This window comes from Dermacentor variabilis, unplaced genomic scaffold (genome assembly GCF_050947875.1).
Source record: "Dermacentor variabilis isolate Ectoservices unplaced genomic scaffold, ASM5094787v1 scaffold_12, whole genome shotgun sequence".
In the NCBI taxonomy this organism is placed as follows: domain Eukaryota; kingdom Metazoa; phylum Arthropoda; class Arachnida; order Ixodida; family Ixodidae; genus Dermacentor; species Dermacentor variabilis.
In genome coordinates this window covers 61,790,575-61,808,153 of record NW_027460280.1, presented here as the reverse complement: position 1 = coordinate 61,808,153, position 17,579 = coordinate 61,790,575, and positions in this window count along the sequence as shown.

Sequence of the window (17,579 nt, the reverse complement as noted above, 5' to 3'; positions counted from 1 at the left end):
GGGCGGCGGCTCCGTCGCCTAGGCAACGGCACGCCGGAGAAACCTGCATCGCGGCCGGCGCCGGCACAGGATGCAACCTGGATGAAGGGGGAGCACCTAGCCAAATTTATTTTATTTCATTTTTCGCCTACGCCTCACGCATTCGATCAACATCCGCGGCTCGTTTTTGCCTCCACCGGCGGCGTAACGTTACGCGGGACTCCGGAGCGGGCGCTCTTGTCGCGTCGCGCCGACCCGCACGGCTGCGCTTTTGTCTCTCGCGCGCTCCTCTGTCACTTGCGGGCCAGTACCGAGTCGCGCTTTATATCAATGTTAGCGTTACACGGAAAAGGTGTTGAAGGAGGAACCACAGTTAACAACACGATCTCCTGTGCCGGTACAATAACAGAAAAAAGAAACTGAGCACGAACGCTCCAGGAGCAAATTTCCGCAATATGTCGAAACTGTCTGCGGAACAAATAACGCCGGCTGAAACAGCAATCATCAGAAATGACGATGGAAAAGTGAGAAGAAAAAAAAACAAGAAAATGGAAATACATAAAATTTAGGGCACCTAAGCACTTAAGAGTTGTGAATGCGACAGCATTAGTGTCCCATCGAACGCCGCTAAGCGGTCCTTCGAGTAATGAACGCCTCGCGGGAAAGAGAGCGCGTCGAGACGCTTGGCCAACGCCACCTAGATAGCACAAGGCAGGTGCACTTCGATTCGTGACGTCAAGCTACCTTGCCCGAATGTCATGGAAACTAATGAGGACGATCCCTAGTAAGCCGCGGTAATTTGACGTCATCGCTTTCTCCACGCCGGGCTTGGCAATGAAAGTTTCGGTCCAAGTAGCATGATGTCATATAACATAGTACACCGCCCTCCCTCCCATCTAGGAGGCACTCGTTCTGAGCGTGGGGTCGCAGGTTCGGAACCCACTATCGCCAACATTTTCCCTTTCGAATTTATTATGTTTTTTATACATTAATTTCTGTATAGCGATTACCGAGGCGAAGTTAGAACGCACTCGAGAGCTTACGCGGACAAGGAATGCGCGGATAACACAGGCCTCCGAGAGCGAGGGCGACTTGGCGTCTCGGCGATGCCCTCTCCCTTCACGCAACACCTGGCGCGCCAGCGCGGCAGCAGCTGTTCCTTTCCGCTCGCTCTGCTCCGTCTAGGCGCGCACGTGACGTGACGTCGCTGCCAGCGGGAATTTAGGCGCCGTTTCGCTGCGACAGACGCCGGCCTTTTCGCCCAACGTACCATTTGATGCTTTCGCATAAAAAGTAAAACTAAAAAAAAAAATAAACTAGACGAATTACCGGGCATAAGGAAATGTCCAAGGAAACATCAGTGGTCCATAGTTTCGGAGCAGCATCAGGAAAGAACGAGAGAGAGAGAGAGAAAAAAAAAGAAAGGAGAAATGCGGCGAGCTTAACCAGAACGGAAAAGCTGGCTTGCCATCTTACAACTAGGAAATGGGAAAATAGAGAGCGAGAGAGGGATGCAGCACAGACGCGCGATTACCGCTGGTCACGATCAACACGCTCTGTCCCAGCAGAGTATCACGAGCAGGACAGTGAACACCAATTAAGCTAAAGTCGTTTGGCGCAGGTCTGTATCATAAAAATTCTGTAGGAAAGATAGCTTCTATTCGGCGAATTTTGTCAAAGAATCCTGCGTCTATCCGTTATCCTATCTCTATTTATTTTTTCTTCTATTTTCACTAAGTAGCGCGTTAGGCATCTCTGACGCTGTTCGACTGTCGTATAGCCGTAGACACGTAAGAGCGTAGAATTTCTGTAGTGTTCCTTTTCTCCACTATCGTTACGCTGTCAAAGGATACGCCAAAGGTTAAATGCAAAAACGATACTATAAAAAAATACACAAAGACCAACAGCGGGCCTTCCGAAAAGAGCATTTCTTGCTTTGAAAAAGTTTTTCGAAGACAAACATTTTGGGGAAATATATTATTCCAGTTTATCATAATAAGTGATATAAATGTTGTTCTATATTCAAAATTTATTTATGTAGTGATCGTGTTTTTTATGCCATGTGTAATCCGCCTCTTTCATGGCGCGACGGCGCATGCGCCCTGCCCTAGCGGAATAGTCGCGAAACGTTTTGGAAGGGTCGCACGCCGGGAAGTCCCCCGAAAAAAAAAAAAAAAGAAGAAAGAAAGAGCGCTCGGACGCGCGCTGCTGCAAACACTCGTGCCGTGTACCGCGTTGAAAAACTCTACTGGTATCTCGACGTCGTATAGCGGTGCCGAAAACGTGCGTAGCGTAAGACCGCAACTCCACTTTAAAAGAGAAACTGGCCAGGGCATCGTTTGAGTTGTCCGGACTGCACCGTGAGCCACCGTGAGCCGCCTTTCTTGAATGGCTCGCTAATTTAGCGAAAAAGCCGTGCGTTACACTTGGGCGACACATAAGTAGATCACATTGCTGACGAAGTCTTTTTGTAGCATCGGTCCTCACCTGCTGGTGGTGGAAGCGCGTTCCATACTGCACGTACTCGTAAGGCCCGGCAACACTGGGTCGATACGAGACCGACAAGACGCTCACTCCAATGATTGACCGGCTACTGTGCGTCACTGAAACCTTTTAACATACCAGGTCGACAACGACGCAACCGACGAGCGCGAGTTGTACTGCGACAGGCTTTCTTGTCGAAGGCATGCCGACAAAATCAGCGTGCCCACCATCGTTCGACCGAATCCCGCGCGATCGGCCATCGAACCGACAACACAATAGCGGCAGCGTCTTCCATTTGTATATATAATTAATCAAAATTAGTCAAGCACGCCTACTAAGTTGAAATGCACAAGCTTTAACCCTCTCAAGCCGTGTCCACGAAGGTTGAGACAATGTCGATCCTGTTCAGCGAAGGTTAACCTGGCGCCATCGAGTTCGTGCAGTCGCTACCGGCGGACCTGAACTGAAATGTAAGCAGTTAGGTCGGGCGAAACTGCTTTTATAGTTCAGTTCTGGCCTTAGCGATTTGAAATCAGCTACACTTCACTTCGCACGGCGCTTACACAATAAGCGGTAAGCGGCGACACAGCGCTGTACCAACATCTGTACGTCACCGTACCTGTAGGCTGTCGACCGCATTCACTACGTATATGGGTGGGCCTGTACGTGTTGCTTTGCCGACACATTTCTCAATTTCAGAGATGCACTCTTTGCCTCTGCGTCAAGTGGCAAGCAAGAGACGGTGTATTCGGTATACAGCAGCATAAACAACCGCCTCGCTCATTTAAACCAACGCCGTGTGAGCGATGGCATCCGCGCATTTTCGTGAGAGAACAACATGGCCCACAAATGAGCCATTATGCGAGCACAGTTTTCTCTAATAATACTCTATGGCACGCTAAAACTGTAAGTATGATGGAGTTAAAGAAAAGCGAGAATTAGTTAATGAACAGCCCGTAATATATGTATCTGGATCACAGTTGCCGTTGTTTAAGTAGTTCGGCCGCTCATATTGACTCGTCTCAGGGTGTAACAACATAGCAAATATGCGCAGATATGCATGTTTTGCTACATTTTGACACTATTTCATATCAGCAATGGACCTGTTACACAATATTTGACGATGGCAAAGACCTGCGGCTGTAGATGTCGATGTAAACAAGTGCACCGCTTTAATAAATCCAACGCAGAAGGCTGCGCTAGAAGATTTTTTGAATATGCGAAACATTTAAATAGTGCGTAAAAAGAATACAAAAGGTGATGTCCAAGTGACAAATCCCAAGGCAGCCGTGTCGCCAAACGGAACTCAGCGTGCCTTTATCGGCCGCACTGTTTGCAGAACAGCGCGCTGAGGCCTGCTCACCCAGTAGTCATTGAGTGCTACATGGCTTCAGGAACGACATGCTGTCCCCATGAAGCCATTAATGATGATTCGCGATCCACGAAACGCACGACCGACGCGCACTCAACGTGGGCGCAGGTACACAAATCAACCGGCGAAAGCCCCAGGAGCCTTCCAAAACGTTTTCAGCGGCGTGCGGCAGAGGGCAGCACAGGAAAAGGAAAGAGGCGGATTACTTGTGTTCTATGGTTCGCAGCGCAACGACTTTTGCTCTATGTTTTGGCCACTCAATATATTTGACTTCATATATGCTTATGTGTAGCGAACCAATGCACAAAACTTCGTGATTCATGTACTGCTGGGCTGTATTGTTTTCATACCTCTGGGGCCGAATTCACAAAGCTTTTCGTTCGTAAGTGCTGTTTATCATTGGCTGATCGCCATCGCTAATAATATGTCCCACATCACTATTGGCTGGCACGAACGCTTTTAGCGTAAGAACGTTTTTGTGAATACGGGCCTTGGCGTTCTATTGAGTGCCATATTTTGTGACATTATTCTCTCTTTTTGTGCATATTTATTTCCTTTCCTATGTAACAAGGAGTAGCCTGTGCCTCCATAAAGGCGCCAGACTCTCTTATTAATCATTTCAATAAAAAAATTGCCGACGATTACGTTACTTCCTAATGCGCAATTTGAGCGCAGCTCTTCAGCTGTTTCGGCTGAGCTGTTTTGTGAGCCCGGGACAATCCGTCTCGAGTGGAACACTTCGCACCAGCCGCCGCAAACAGAGCGTAGCTTGGCGCAACTGCCTCGCTTATCGGGATATCGCGGGATGCAGCGCGTAGGCGCATAGGAACGTTGCGCGGCGAAGAGATGGCAGTGACTGACTGACGTCGCTGATGCTGCTAGCAAGTCAACTGAAGGTGGCTCTGCGTTTCGGTTTGGGAAGCGCGCGCCGTGATCCGCTGATACTGAGCCGGCGCTTCGTCAACCAGAGAACAAACACCGCGCGCTCTCGCGCGGTCGCCGCCACGGAGGAGGGGGGCAGTGGAACACGCAGTGGCAAACGGCGGCGGCAGTGCGTTTCGGTTTGGGCAGCAGCACATCATCGAGATTAGCCGCTATTGAGCCGACGCTCTGATTGTAGCCGCACAGAGGTGACATTGGAGGAGGAGCTAAGAGAGCAACGCTCTTTCCGTGCGCGAGAGATGGCGCCAGGAGCGCGCGCAGCTAGAGCAGCGCGCTGGCCCCGGCTACAGAGTTGGTTACGGCGAGGGACGACGGCGAGGCTCGACGGCGACGCGAAACGCAGGAACTGGCGCCAAAGAGCTGCGCTCTAAACGTAAAGGGAGGCGGGGGGTGGTAGTTGAACGCGTTTGCGAATATGCGTAACATCAGCGTCCGTAAGCGATAGCTATAAACTGCCCGTCATAAATAAGAAGTTGCGCTACATAGTTATAACACACACGCACTAATAGTCCAGCTCAAGAACTAAAGTTATCTGCAACAGGGGATTTTTAAAAATTCCGGGAAACTCAATATGATCACCCCGTATACAGTGCGTGTTATTCTCTAATTTTTGAAACATTTTTTTTAAAGACTACAAGAGTTACTTGAATTACGTCACTACAGATGAATTATTCATCCGGGTGGATCTAATTAGCAACAAAAAACCAAAAGCATGCCATTCACTAAATATACTAATTGCATCAAGTAACTTCTTCGTTACAAACTTTACGGCACAGATGTATATCGGAAAGTTGAAGGTAATCGTCTTAAAAGTCTAGTTACATGCTTATACATTTAAAAATGTCCATGTTAGACCGAAATAATTTGCGTCAAATTGTTCGTTAAGTTTGCCTGATTATGCACGCGGCACCGCGAAGTGTGGCTCTCTGTCCAACCCTTCTGGAACGTAAGAGCATGGCGTCAAATGAAGCTGCCGTCGCACTTCCGTCTTCCCACGAGCCGATTTCGATTGGTGCTTTGCGCAACTCTCAGTCGGACTTACTGCTGTAGCAGGAACGAGACAGGCTGCTTTATCACGCGGTATACAACCAACATTTTTTTTAAGCCACCTTCTGCGTCACAGAGGGGTTGCACCGCGAGCCGCGGTTCACAATGCCGCGTGCGTGGTCAGGTAAGTTGAACGAATAATTTGACGCCCGTTATTTAGGTATACTGGGACGTTTTGAAATGCACAGAAATAGGGAACGAGAATTTTACGACGACGACGTCGTTTAACCTTCCTACATAAACATGTGCCGTAATGTTTGCAACTAGGAACTTAATTAATGTAGTTAGTATATTAATGAATAAATTGCTCTGAGTTTTTTATTTAATTATGCCATCCTGGGCAGATAATGACTCTGCAGTGACGTGATTTAAGTAAATAATGTAGGTTTAAAAAAAGTGCTCGAAGTAAAAAGGAAAACACAATATACCTTCCTTGCGCACAAAGCTTCTTGTTTGATTGTTTTAATAAAAATATTTTCTACCTTTCTCTATTCTTTCGCGCGTGTCTTCCAACATGTTCTAAGACAGCGCAGTGGCTCAGTGGCTGTGGTGATTTGATGCTGAGCCTGAGGTCGTGTGTTCGATCCCGGCAACGGCGGTCGCATTTCTGCATCGCTGAATCCAAAAAGGCTCATCTGATATGAGCATTCGTGGGAAGGAGTGGTCACATACGCGCTCTTGAGCTTATGGACGAATCGCTGCACGGGAAATGAATGCGGACTTCTGAATTACTTCGCCCGAGAGTTAGAATAAATGATATTTAGAAAAAAAAAAAATAAATAAAGTTTCTGCGATGCTTCCAAACCGGTGTCGTGAGATACCTAATTCATCCTAAAAGGAAGCCGATGGCGGCACGTGGTGAATTATATAAGGGCCTATGTTTTGATGTGGCATGACGCAAGCGTACACTTCCTCATTTCTAGCGCGCCAAGCCACTGGGGCGCGCGTATACGCATCACGGGGGCTTACCGTGGCGGCTGCGTATGAACGGGCGCCTGCTCGCGGAGGCACGCAGCGGTAGCGGATCACGGGGCACGGCAGGCCACAGTACAGTTAATCAAAACACTCTCTTGCTACTGGAAGGCGTGGGCGCGACAGCCCATTTCGTAACGCGTGGCACAAGTGGAACGAAAGGCGATGACCGTCGCGCGGGGGCGCCTGCAGCCCGCGGAGGCAGTGTACGCGAGTGCGTGTGAGAGTCTGCGTGTCTGCTGGTCTCTGCATACGTGCCGCGCTCGTGCTGCGGTTGTCCCGCGGGCGGCGGGAAGACGGGGCTCTCGACCACGCGGAAGCCGTAACTGCCGCCGCCGACAGCCGCCCGCTGACGAGCGCTTACGAGGGTCGCGGTCTTATCTCTCTGGCCAGTTTACGGACGCGGGGCGGTCCGAAGCGTTCGGACCGCGGGTCGTCAAGGTGGCCGAGCGCCCAAGGGCGCAGCTGGTCGGCCGTGCGAGCGGGGTCCCACTCCGGTTCGGGGAGGGGAGACGGTCCGGCTCTAGACGCTGGCGCGCAGCTGCAGAGCCACGCTCGGACGCAGGTGTTCCGCTGTCCCGCCGCGCTCGTGATGAGGAGCGAATTCGGAGGAAACGAGGTTGGCCGCGAACGCGCCCGCCGACGAGCTTCTGGTTTTGCGCGTCACGGGTCGCGTAATTCCGCGGTAATGCGTAACGATGTTGGTTTTTCTCCGCGCCACAGCCGAATGTTGCGCCCTTTCGTTTTCCTTGAGTTGCTAGCGTGTCATGCATACAGTACCGCCTGGCATGAACGAGCCTATGGTCGAATATCACTATACAACGAAGTGCGTGCCATCAACATATAGCTAAAGACAAGTTGTACTCGCCGGTCTCATGCACGCAGCGAGATGAGCTCTTCTAATGGCTCGCGTGGACATTCTGAAAAGTTAGGCACCCCATTTCTTGCTGTTGCCATTGCCTTTCCCTCAGAATCTCTGACCACTTCACGTCCAATAGCGGCCAGCCTGAGGATGTGTACTATATTGTGAGTTTGGGAAACCTGAGTTAGAGGGTATACCTATAGTATTCCGTATTAAAACAGCATTCCGACCTCGACAAGAGCTTCGAAAAGGTGTCCATTGGATTGATCAATAGCCATTCAATCGATGGGACATGTTATGCGGCTCAACCACTCAAAGCCTTTAGTTCGCACTGCTTCACGGACATCACGAGCAAATGCAGGTGTCTAAATTTGTCAAACTCAAAATGCCGCTGCTGATAATGGACAGTTCATGTTTCAGTGCATGTCCCACCACTGTGACATCATCGGCAATGACAGAACTGACAGTGGGTTATTCAATAAATTCACCATCAAAAAAGACTGGTCACATTACCCTACGACCACTTAGACCATGGAATTCATCTGAATCAGCGACAGTGAGTGTGCTCCCTTGGCCGCTCGTTGCAAATTCGATTGTCAACCGGACTTCTACTGTGAAGGAGCGTTTTTTACTGTGCAAGGTTGTGGCTGAGGCGCTGCCAACCGTAGGCGTATCTACTGGGGCGCAAGGGGGCACTTGCCCCCCCTCCCCCTCTCACGACAGGGAGGGGGGGGGGGCAAAGTAGGTAATTTGCCCCACCCACTTTTGAAACCCGGGAATATATGCGCCTAGAGTCCCAACCAAGATCACTCGGTTGTACAGAAAGCGGCTTGAAGCCCTGGTAATGGGGGTCTGGAATCTCGGCCACATTGGTTCTTCAGTGCACTCATCACTGGTATTTATATAGCACATGGAGTCTATTCGGTAACAGTTGGTAAAAGTCTTGATCTAGACATTTATTCGGACTACTTGGTCTGTCAATAGTGCAATGGAATCTCAATAGTGCAATTGAGGTTCCCAGAACTTTGAAGACTGCTTTCACTCATTTGGTCGTGAAAGGTGTTCTCGCGGTGAAACTGAGGCCGCACGAAGCATTCGCTTCTCGCCGCCGGCGCTCTTCATTAAGTCAGCGTTCTGATAGCAAGTGCTAGTGGTCATCGAGTGAGATGTCTCTGTATTTGCCTGTACGTGCATGACATCATCCTTGTCATAGGTGTTTCTACCGGTTGGGGGGGGGGGGGGGGGTATGCTCCTCCGCCCTCGATCAGAATTGAAAAGGAAAAGTTGGTAATTTATTCCCCCCCCCCCCTATGCACACACACTTGTAAAAGCGGGCACTGTCGGCTGCACACTGCACAAATACAACAAAACAAAAGCTGAGGCCAAGTTTTCTCTCAGAAGTGGGTTCACATAGGTACCATTTATTTATTACGCATCCCCTGCTTTCGGGCCTCGCCTCCCCGTGCTGCAGCACATGATTCTCGGCCGGCCGTACTCAGCAGCTAAGGCTTGCCCCGTACTTTGCGGTGCGAGGCCCCTGCGGGACCTGCCTTGCAAGCCTGCATTGCTGAGAAAGCTGTCGCTAGGCTGTCCAAAACAAGTTCAACCTACCATCACTTGCATCATCCCGTGTTTGTTGGGGCCGTCTTACGTAACCATCTTTGAAAACACAAAATCAAATTTGTTTTTATAATTTATCGGTATTTTATCGGTGTTGCCTTTTTGGCGATTTTGACGCTAGGTTTAGTGACTTTTTTGTCTGTTTACGGCAAGATTTGCTATTTAGCAATCAGTGACATTTTTAGGGAGTTGAATGATCAGTCGGAGATATTTTAACGACTTATAAGTTAGAAACATTGCTTGGAAAAGGGCCTCCAAGAACGCGCTTTGATATTCAAAAGCCACATGCAAATGGCCAAAACTCGCAGTACGATGCATAGGCTCCGTGACCATGATGAACCAAAGGTTGCCTTCACATTGTGATTGTGCTTCACAGCACACTGGTGATCATAGCCTCGACAATGTGGTCACAAAATTGAAGTTTCCTTATTATTTGCAAAACTTATTTGAATGCGTTTAAACGCTGCGGGTTCAGCGGTGTCACTAAATCCATTCGTTTGGTAGACGCTTGGGAAGCGTGTCAGAGAACTAATTTACCAAAACCAGGTGGAATGAATTTATGTTCAGATTTAGAACACAGCAGACGAATAAGCCGTATCGACTGAGTAAAAAAAGCGTAAATATAGGAAAGGCTTAGCTCGTTCATGCGCAACTGAAAAATCGCTTCCGTTTCTCACGCCTTTCAGACCGATCAGTACTTCGCGACGATTTTCAGCTAGATCAAGGGCGAGAATATAGTGAGGTTAATACAGTGGCAAAACGCGGACACAGCGCTAACTTCCACTGTCACTGTCTTTCGTCCCTTTTCGTGCGCTAAAAAACCTCAGTTACGGAATACCAACACGCCCTAACCTACGCTCTTTCGAGAATATAGTATTTAATCTGTACAAAGCTCGGATAATTGTCATTGCCATGTTAACAACATGTGGCCAAGCGCGTTTCACAGAATCTAGTTCTGCTACCACGAATATCGAGAAGCACTAAAGTTAGGGATAATATGCAGACTAAATGCATTTTCGTGCTAGGAAAACTACGTTGCTTGTGTTCTTTTGAATCGTGCTGTATTTGTTACCTTCAGATCTGAAGATAATGGAAAATTAAGCTGTCATAATCCAGTATGTAAATAATAGACGTAGGCGATTAAATATCGACTTTTTCAAATACGAATCGAATACGGATAATAATTATCGAATATCGAATAGTCAAACGCAGACGCACATATTCACAGCAGGAATATTTGTTTCAATACAATTAGGAACACGCTTGCACTGAATAGATAGTCAACTGTCACGCACAATTACGATCGTTTTAAACGCAAGATCACAAGTGTTATGAAATTAACTACACGAATAGCCGCTTGGCACCTTTAAGACTGGTGGCAAACAAGCTTTCCAAGAATGACATGCATTTGAAACTGACTAACTTTTCAAAAACGCATAATAAATAGTTAAAAAAAATATCAGAAGTTATGGAAAAGGAAAATAAAACGCTAAAGAGGTATTTGTGTGCCCTAGACAGAATACAGAGCTTTTTACAAGAAAGAAAACAACACTGGTTGTAATGTAAGAGATAAAACTCCTATATGACCAGACTGCAAGAAAGACTAATTGGCCGACTATAAGCCGATTGTCAAGTATTGGACGAAAACAGGGCGAGCGACCCACCTCTGTAAGGGCACCGTTCTTGTAATAACGCTCGCACGCATTTGTTAGTCCGAACCATATAAAACCAACATATAATGAAGATACAGAAAGCATAGGATAAACAATTTGCGGTTTCTAATTGAAGTGCAAAAATGAGATGCTAATGGGAAACGGAGAAAAACTCAACTTGCTGACGGTGAGTGCCAAACCCGCAACTTCTGCATTACGCACGTGTTGCACTACAAATTGTGCTACGGAGATGGCAGTTCCAGCGTCCATGCATTCTTGGGTATTTATGTATGTGCACAAGATGTAACCCAAGGAGTGTTAACCAGCGCCACACTTCCACCGCAGAACCGAAAACAAAGCTTGCATTGCTGATTTGTTTCTGAATTTCTTCGAAAACTGTCGCTGTTTTACTTCTGATAATTATAATTTGCGATACTTTGTTCAGCAGGTGGAAAACAGTAACCCGATTTGTACAGTCGGTCGTTGCAAATTATTTGGTTAATTTTGATATTCGACAATACCTAACAATTCATTTTCGAATATTTATAAAATATAACACACCAACTATTCATATTCGGAACTTCGAGATTCGCCTATCCTATAGTAAATACATTACTTTGTAGCACTTAGCTACGTTTGGGTGAATGTCTGATATTTCCTTAATTATCTGTTTAAGGCTATTAGCGCAGCTCAGGACGAGCAAAAAAGGAAAGAGGTAGGGGTAATCAAAGGGAGCGGAAAACAGGGTGATTTGATTTGATTGCCCCTAATCCTTTGATTACCCCTACCTCTTTCCTTTTTTGCTCGTCCTGAGCTGCGCTAATAGCCTTAAACAGTTATGACATACCAACTCGCCCAAACTGCCACGCTTTTCCTTAATTAATTACTGAAGCTAAAGCCCTCTATATTCTGTCGGTAAATTCACTGTTTTCCTTCAGCTGCACGAACATTAGACCAACATCATATGATCTAGGTAAATTATTTACTCCAAGCTAGCTTATATTAGAGTGTTTCAAAGCACCTACACTCTTAAAATTCACTTCACAGTTATGGCGATAACTTTAGTGAATTTTCTTGTCTCACTTCAATGACGCGCTTCCTGAAATGTTGGCAACACTACGCTGTAATGGTTCACAATGTACGATTGAAAAGCATATCTGTCGATGACAAAGATAACTTTCACTGACGAATTTTCAGCCTTTTGTGTTCCAATAGCAATCGCGTAATCCGCAAGGGAGGCGAACATTACAGTATATGTGCCACCTGGGCCCGCTCTGAGTATGCATTATCCACCCAGTCGGAAACATTAACTTCCGTATAATCTCCAATGAGTATTTTCCAACAAATCAACATGTCTATTAACACATTAAGTAAAAGAACGTGTCATCGTTTATTGGTCTGTGGCCGCTACAGCGGCATCTACCTAACCTCTCTCCCACCCGCGCTGCACGGCTGCTGGCTCCACTCCCATTGGAAGGAGCCCTCGTGTCTGGCTATGTGGTGAAGCATATGAAAAACCAACGTGTACTGCAGAGAAGTCAAAGGGGAAATCATATGCAGGGTAGTGCAGCTGCTGTTGTTGTCGTGGCGTCAATGCGGACAGAGTAGCGGCAGCAGACTGATCCAAGGTGGCACGCATTGGAAATATCACTATATATATATATATCCAGCACCTCCACCAGAATGTTACGTGTGGAAAGACACAGACGAAAGAGGCTATTTACAGGCTATTTACACTGGAGCCAGACAGCCAGGCCGACACTCGCTCGCGCCAAGTGCACAGACCCACTTCGCCGTTCTCGCGGCGGCTCGTCTCTTGAGCATCTCTCGATGACATCGTAATAATATATATATATATATATATATATATATATATATATATATATATATATATATATATATATATATATATATATATATATATATATATATATAGTGAGAGCGAGAAAGAGAGAGAGATGACACGCCCTCCCCCCCCCCTCTAGAAAAATGATTGGTTCGCCACTGCTACTAACAGTTTCCATTCTTCGTCTGAATGGTCGATAGTGATTCCAACAGTGACCTCTTGTGGTTGATACGAAACTATTGAACTCCTCCTACTTTACTGTGCCTAGCCTAACAGAACCGTACCACTCTGATGGCGCTTTCGATCAGGCGAACAGGAGCGTTCATATAACAGCCGAAGGTGTGCTCCCGTGAGCAGTGTTTCTCGCAATAGTGACTATAGGAAGAAATCTGGCATCACCGTCTATGCCAATTCCTTAAGGTCAGCTGTGTCGGACATAGTAAAACAATTTCGAAGTCGCCACTTGTCCGCATTGCAATGTATGCAACGACACCGCACCATCACTTTTCCTTTTAGGTAAAGAAACTATGTGATGTTGAGCGCTCGCTTCAGATTCAGTCAACGGAAACGGCCACAGCATTCGCGAGAGCACTTTTCTAACAGTTCTGAAATTTCCTTCTCACCCACTGGAAAACGCCGTGGGAAAGTGTTGTCAGTATATCTTGAGACCCTGGACGCACATGAGCTGCATAAGAACAGCTATATTTGCTCTGTTGCGCGTGATACTCTGATTTATTTTCTATCGGCATCTGATACTACGTGAGGGTGTTGTTTTGTCCTTAGTAAGATATTATGACTACATTATTTTTTCTCTTACATATGTTTAGCCAACTGCATGGGCCACAAGAGGGCCGTCATGTATAATAAAGATAATATAAATAAAAAAAGGCGGAGTCTATACTGCCGTCCGCGACTACCAATTAATCTGTAGCGAATGTTTATGCCTTTCTTTCTTTCTTTCTTTCTTTCTTTCTTTCTTTCTTTCTTTCTTTCTTTCTCTCTTTCTTTCTTTCTTTCTTTCTTTCTTTCTTTCTTTCTTTCTTTCTTTCTTTCTTTCTTTCTCGAAGAAAACTGCCCCATGTGAACGGCAAACGAAGGGTTGGGGCAGCCTTAATATTATCCTTGGTTTCACACACGGAACCTTTCAATGCATCTTGAAATTATCGCAAATCAGTTCTGCTGAAATCAGCACTGTGGAGGAAATTGCACGAACTGTTAAGAATAGCATTCACCGACGAGTAGCCCCAAGCTTCGAAGGGATGACCGCCAGGAAAAGGCGTTGGTCACGTGCTCGATACCCGGTGCAGGACGAATTTTTCAACTACGAAGCTTTTTGTCTGGCCAACCCATGTTGAGTTTCTTTTGCAGATTCGATCCTGAATCTCTGGTGGATGAAACTATTCCTTTCATTACTTGCGAATAAAAATTATTCAAGAAAATAAACTGGTATTTTCAAAAAGCATCTTGGACGAGCTATATATAGCACATCTTTTCCAGTATTATTTTACTGCGTTTTGGCACTCTCCAAAAATAGGCATTCGACGCTCTACGGAGGGATACTTGAGAAATGCATAGTTATTTCATAATCTTTTTTTTTGTAAATGTATTAAAAACAGGAGCAACCTGGCCCCAATGCATCCGCGCGTCATCAAACGGAAATCGCCCCCCCCCCCCCAAAGAAAAGAAAGAAATAACGAATGAGTCACTTTGTTCCAAGAGACCGCAACATATACGCGCACACGCACACGTACACAGGGTTTCAGTGATCGACAAGAGTGGAGTTTCCTACAACGCCAGCAGTAACTTTTCTACTGATCTTACAGTTACTTGCCGTGGTTTTTTGGATTGAGAACGAGAGAAAGCAAGGGTAGTAAAGGCAGGGAGGTCAACCAGACGAGCGTCTTACCCTACAGAGAGGGTAAGGAAATGGGGGAATAGAAAGAGTCAGAGTATTGTTTGGATCGCACCGCTGGTACGATCTGTTGGGAACTCGGCGCTGACGCCCGTGGTTGTACCTGGGTCGCAAGCCCCAAGGGTAGCGTTGGCCTGGCGGCCTGGGGTACAACTGGAAGCATCCGAAGGTCCCGGCAAAGCATGAGTCGACTGGTAACAACGAAACAACTTGTTTATTTTAACATCGCAAAGAGTTGGCGGTCAGGTTTGACCGAAGTAGAGAGACGGGAGAGCACTTCACTCAACAGAAGAAATCGGAGCCCTCCTTTTGGCGTCCGGGGGCAGCTGTTTTTATACTCTCGCAGTTGAGGGCAAGAAGGAACCCCTCAAAAGACGAGCACGTGAATGTACAATGGGCTAATGGTGACGCACACTGTCGTAGCGCTGCCGTAGCACCATGTCGAGCACGATCTCGTAGCACCCTGTCGTAGCGCTGCCGTAGCACCATGTCGAGCACGATCTCGTAGCACCCTGTCGTAGCGCTGCCGGTCGGGCACAATGACTGTAATGAGAGGATGATCCCTGCTTTCGCATCGCCTGGTTCGGGCACAATGACTGGAATGAGAGGGTGATCCTTTGCGGTCGCATCGCCGCAGTCGCGCCTGGAAACACCTGCCGATGAGCGTTGCGGCGACGACGATCGGGCCAAAATGTCTGCCGCCCCGCCGCAGTCGCGCCGGCAAAACCACGTGTCGCAGGCGAAACGCAACAGACCGCCCCGCCGGGGGAAGGAGATCCCGATGGACAGGGGACTGCATCCACTGTCCGGAGGGATGTCGCTCGATGATGCTCATAACCGAAGTCGGGCGTCCCTCGACGTTTCTTGAGCGCAGCGCACAGAGAAGGCCTCGTTCTCTCGTTCAGGTTCGCACGGGACACTGCAAAGTGACTTCGGGAGAGTTCACATTTTTGTTCTCGTTCCCGGCAAGCGTTAGAACTACGCTGAAACTCAACCGCTCAGTCAGCAAGCACGGCACAACCCTCACTAAGCCCTGCCAGGCTCTTTCCCCTTTTTATACCACTGCCTAGTTCCTTACAGTAGTCTAGCATCACTCAGAACGCGTCCACAAATTGAAAAATTGCACTAGAAAGCATATCATCACTTTGAAACACTAAACAAAAGCAATATGTTAAAAAAAATCCTGCCTCAGGAAGAAAAACATCAGTAACAAACAATTTTGAGGCTGATTCCTACGTTAGGGGCTTCGACTTAAGCCATCGGCGTTACCGTTGAGACTCCCCTTTTTGTAACGCACCTCAAAGGAATATTGTTGTAAAGCGAGGCTCCAGCGCAGGAGGCGGCCATTTTTGGGAGAGATGGTCTGCAGCCATTGGAGAGGGCAGTGATCCGTCTCAATGATAAACCTCGAGCCGGCTAGATAGCATGACAATTTCTGAACGGCCCACACGAGACACGCACACTCTTTCTCGGTGGCGCTATACGCCTGCTCACGACTGGACAGCTTACGACTAGCATACAGGACGGGGTGTTCTACTTCTCCATTTTCCCGTTGGCACAGTACAACGCCCATGCCTCGCTCACTAGCATCGCACTGAACAACGAACCCTTTTGTATAGTCTGGCGATCGTAGCACAGGCTGGTTTGTTAGGGCACTCTTTAGGGCGCTAAAAGCTCTTTCCTTTGTCTCGTCCCAGACGACTGTTTGAGGCTCTGTTTTTCTTAGAGCATCCGTCAGGGGAGCCGCGATATCAGAGTACCTAGGGATGTACCTCTGATAGTAGCCGGCGACACCCAAGAACGACCGAATATCGGTCTTGGTGCGCGGTTGCGGAAAGTCTCGCACAGCCGCCACTTTTATTTCAGAGGGGCGGCGACGACCCTGACCAATCACGTGACCGAGGTAGACAACCTCGGCCTGTGCTAACTGGCACTTAGGAGCCTTGACTGTCAAGCCCGCTTCGCGCAGGCGGGTTAGCACTGCCCGCAAGTGTGCCATATGCTCAGACCAGGATGCGGAGAATATCGCTACGTCGTCTAGATACGGTAAAGCGAATTCTTGCTGTCCCCGCAACACTTTATCCATGAGACTTGAAAAACAGTATGGCGCGTTCTTCAAACCAAAACTCAACACTTTAGGACGGAATGTTCCCATTGGTGAAATGAACGCCGCATACCTACTAGCCTCTTCTGTAAGTGGAACCTGCCAATAACCCCTGACAAGATCTAGGGTGGAAATAAACTGAGCGCTACTAACTTTCTCAAGGCGCTCCTCGATGTTAGGGATCGGATAAATTTGATCCTTAGTGATGGAATTAAGCCTGCGGTAGTCGACGCAAGGACGAGGTTCCTTGCCCGGTACCTCAACTAAAATCAAAGGGGAGGTATAATCACTCTCACCTGCCTCAATAACACCGAGCTGTAGCATTTTCTTTACCTCAGCCTCCATAATATCGCTCTGGCGGGGTGACACCCGATACGCCTTGGATCGTACTGGCTCTGTGGAGGTAAGTTCTATATCATGAGTAAGTACAGAAGTCCTACCAGGCCTCTCAGAGAACAGACCTTGAAACTCTTGTAATAGCTGGTGTAGTTCGGTTTTCTGCTCGGGCGACAGCGGTGCTTTACTGATAAGGTCACTAATGACTTGACCGGTGTCTTCCCTGTTCGTCACTGAGCCTAGTCCCGGAAGCTCGACCGGAAGCTTTTCAGGAACGTTTACCATCATGCACACCACTGCTTCCCTTTGTCTATAAGGTTTGAGCAGATTACAGTGGTAAACTTGCTGTGCTTTCCGCTTTCCTGGCAGACTTACCACGTAGTTAACGTCCGACAGTTTCTGAACAATTCGTGCTGGGCCCTCCCACTGCACGTCTAGTTTGTTGTTTAGC